The following is a 3,576-nucleotide window of genomic DNA, read 5'->3' on the forward strand; positions in this document are numbered from 1 at the left end:
TACCGTCGCTGCATCCTCTGCGTCCTGGTCGCTATACTGTAGTTGCAGCTTTCCAGACTCAGACAGATCGTCGCCAACGCACGCATTTACACATCACTTCACACCACATGGCACGGCAAACTTCCTTCGCCAATCAAGATCATTCGCATCGCAAATTCCCAAGTCGAGTAGTTTGGTAAACTTTGTGTGTGTGTGTGTGTGTGTGTGTGTGTGTTTTTTTTTCAGCAGTACACTTCGTCCATATAACTGGACGCACAGTGTACTACAAAGAGTACGTTCCTCCCCTAAAGCAGCATCGAGGTCTTTTATGCATGCGACAAAAAAGGGGAATTTGAATGTTAGTGTTGGTTTCTTTCCTTTTGAACGCTCTCAAAGAAAGGGTACAAGTTTAGCTTGGATTTGTGGAATGTCTGCATTTTTCCGCTCCCTTCCGATAAGCGTAAACAGAAGATTGTTTTGTTGATTGATTTTTTTCTGTTCCCGAAATAAAAGGGTAAAACGTAGGAGAAACAAAAATACATACAAAAAATCCATAATAACAGTAAGAACAATATACGCTGGAAGTAGTTTTTCCACACGGCTTGTATTTTTCAGCTGCTGCTGCTCCTCTTCCATCAGCTCATTACACGTTTATTGACCAGTTTGGTTGCAGTTCAATCTAATTCGTCGTTTTAGCTAGTGCCCATTCGGCTATTCCCACCCGCCAACTATTTACGCCATCGTTACTAGGGGCTACCTTTCCGGTTGGGAGTGCTCGCTTCCCGTTAAGGGCTTCCTGATTTTAGCGCTCTTCTTCTGTTGCAGCCTGCTTTTTTTTACTCGAAAAAAGGCCCGGTTTATATTATATTAAGGAGAGTAGAGGAGATAGGTAGTTTTTCGTTTGCAAATGGCGTACCCTCATTGGTTGTTAGTTGCGTTGATGTTTGTTTTTGTTTGTTAGTACATTGTTTTTTGTTTGTTTTTATTTGGATAATACCAGAGTAAGTGTTTAGTAATATTTTTGTTTTTTTTTTTTCATTCGGTTACCATATTTTTATATGGGTTACTAAGGTGCTCTCCTGCTCTCGCTATCTTTCTCTGTTCCCTTTCTTTGTGGGCCCTCCTGTCTTGTCTGCCTGTCACAGCAGTTTCGCTGTGCCGCTGCTTCTTTAGCTCTCCGACAGGGCTAAGCAACAGTCGGCACAAAACACTTCACTAGAAAGCTGTGTTGCAGCATGGTGCGTTGCACACGGACACGCGCTAGATATTGCCGCCCGTCTGAGTGACGCGACCAGCTGAGGAAATCAATTGCGTTTGGTAGCTGTTTGTGTTCACCTGCTGCTTGTTACGTTTTGTTTTGAAAGAATACTACAATCAATTCTATTCGCGCTTGTGGGAAGTAGACACCACCGGCGTGGCATTTGTGACGTTTCTGCCAGTGATGTTTCGGTTTTACCCGCTGGAAGCACTCATAATGTGACAAACATTTTCGTACAAAAATTAACGCACTTACACCGCGGGCGAACCCTACTTTTTCGGTTTTTCTTAGACTTTTGCTAGAACCCTTGCTTCTACACACACGCTGGTTTGGCATCGCATAGCGGACGTAAATGTGGTGGAGCAGGGGCGCTGGGTAAACGAACATCAATTGCTTCGGATTTGTTCACCATTGTTCGTGAAACATCCATGAAATTGACCAAAGGTAGGCAATGGAATCGTTAAAAGGATAGATTTGTTTGCTTTAGTTTCCTTTTTTTTGGAGCCTGCTGTTTGCTTACATTGTTACAAACTATTTTTTTTTACTTATGTGTTCGTTCAAAGTATGCATTGCAATTAAAAACTAAACACTTACTTACCGAGCAAAACGACTTTTCTCACATAAAAACGTTTCTTTGATTTGATGCTTCTGCAGGCGCTAGATACGGTTCAACAGTAATTTGTCTACTTTACAAGATAGCATTTGCGGCGTATAATGTTTTACCCTTTCAGCTCCGACTAGTTTCGGCGCGCATCCCCCCCCCCCCCCCCCTGTGTTCTATTAGCATTGCTGCACCATCAAACCGAAAGAAAGCAAAACAATTTTAACAAAATAAATAACACGATACACAAACACTCAGCTGCGGTGCCGTTTCAACACTAAATAGTGGCCAGCGCAGCAGGGTTCGCTTATCAACTGCTATCTCTTTCTCGCTCGCTCGTTCTTTGTCTCTCTATCCTTCGCTTTAGCTCTCTCATGGCTAGACTTTAAGTAATACTGCTTGATGGTATAAATATTAATCGCCTGTTTAGCTCATTCCACTGGTTGCTATCGAGCCTGTTGCTTATTACACACACGCACATAGACACACGCATTCACACATACATTTTCACACAGTTTTCGAAAGTTATTGCTCCCCGCTACGCACTGGGAAGGGGAGGAAGAGGAGGATATATGTACAGGTGCATATGTAAGCTGCTCCGTTCATCTTTCTAATATTGTTTATAACACCAATTTTCTCTCTCTCTCTCTCTCTCTCTCTCTCTCTCTCTATCTTTTTCTATCTCTCTCTTTCGTTCTCTCTATCTTACTAACGTTGTCATGGTATGTGTGGGTGTGTGTATATATGTGAATGTGTGCTTTGCAAATACTGTTTTCGCTAAGTTTTCACTTGGTTAGTAGTAGGTGCAGTTTTGGTTTTTGAATACTATTTCTGATGCTGGCTACTGTTCCCCCCCCCCCCCGCGCTCGCTTCTTATACCTGTTCTCTTCACCCTTTATCTCTATTTTTGCGTATTGTTTTATTTACACTTAAAAGGACCATGGAAGACGTCCTATGCCTTTCGTCTGCGGTGTAGTACATTTGCGATCCCAGCATAAGCGTCGCTACAGTGACTGACAGTCCTTCAACGACCATAAACAACCACCACCCAACACGTTGTTAACTGAGAGAAATGGTGAGATGCGTGAGGATCGATCGATTATATAGGGATCGGTAGGAAAAAATAAAAATAAACGCGATTTTGTCTATATTGATTGCAATAGTCTCTTTTAAGCGTTTATACTTGAGTACACTGTTACTACTGTACGGGTGTGTTTGGTGCTATTTACCGCTTACCATCGCTTCCCCAAAATGTATGGTTCTATATAGTTATCAGCTCGTTAATGTTTAGTGTAAGTGTCGGTGTGAATCCTTCCCGTGACACCCCATCGTGCACTTGTGCAGCAAACCGCCCACAGGTATGCAATCCGCACCGCAAAAGCCACTTCTTATCGTACTAGAAATGCGATTGACAACTGCTAACAAGATCCTGAAGACCGTCAGCTGTGTGACACCACCACCACCACCACCACCACGACACGCAGTGTTTACGTTTCATTTGTGTGTTTGTGTGTGCGTGTGTGGGTATGTTATGTGTCAATTGCCATCTTTTATCGTCTCCGTCATTATTGTCCACTGCAAAGAGGCCTCCGGCTTGACACCACTCCTGTCGCGCCCTTTGTCTGCTACGTCTTCGGTTTTTACTGATTTCAAGCAGCCCGTTTGCCAACCCTTTTCTCGGTGGCTTCAAAAACAAAACGAAAAAAAGTCCCTGTTACCTTTCGGCTTACAACACACA

At 43.2% G+C, this 3,576-nt stretch overlaps 1 protein-coding gene across 10 annotated transcripts in view; it reads right to left on the bottom strand.

The window, feature by feature from the left end:
- Positions 1-564: 564 nt before the first annotated feature.
- LOC1272307 (carbonic anhydrase-related protein 10) overlaps positions 565-3,576 on the bottom strand; it is a 68,105-nt gene continuing 65,093 nt past the window's right edge. For all 10 annotated transcript variants that reach the window (XM_061645911.1, XM_061645769.1, XM_061645708.1 and 7 more), the window contains exon 9: positions 565-3,576. This exon is cut by the window's right edge and continues 1,533 nt beyond it. The gene's annotated coding sequence lies outside the window, so the exon portion shown is untranslated.

The sequence above is a fragment of the Anopheles gambiae genome, chromosome X, assembly GCF_943734735.2.
Source record: "Anopheles gambiae chromosome X, idAnoGambNW_F1_1, whole genome shotgun sequence".
Taxonomy (NCBI): domain Eukaryota; kingdom Metazoa; phylum Arthropoda; class Insecta; order Diptera; family Culicidae; genus Anopheles; species Anopheles gambiae.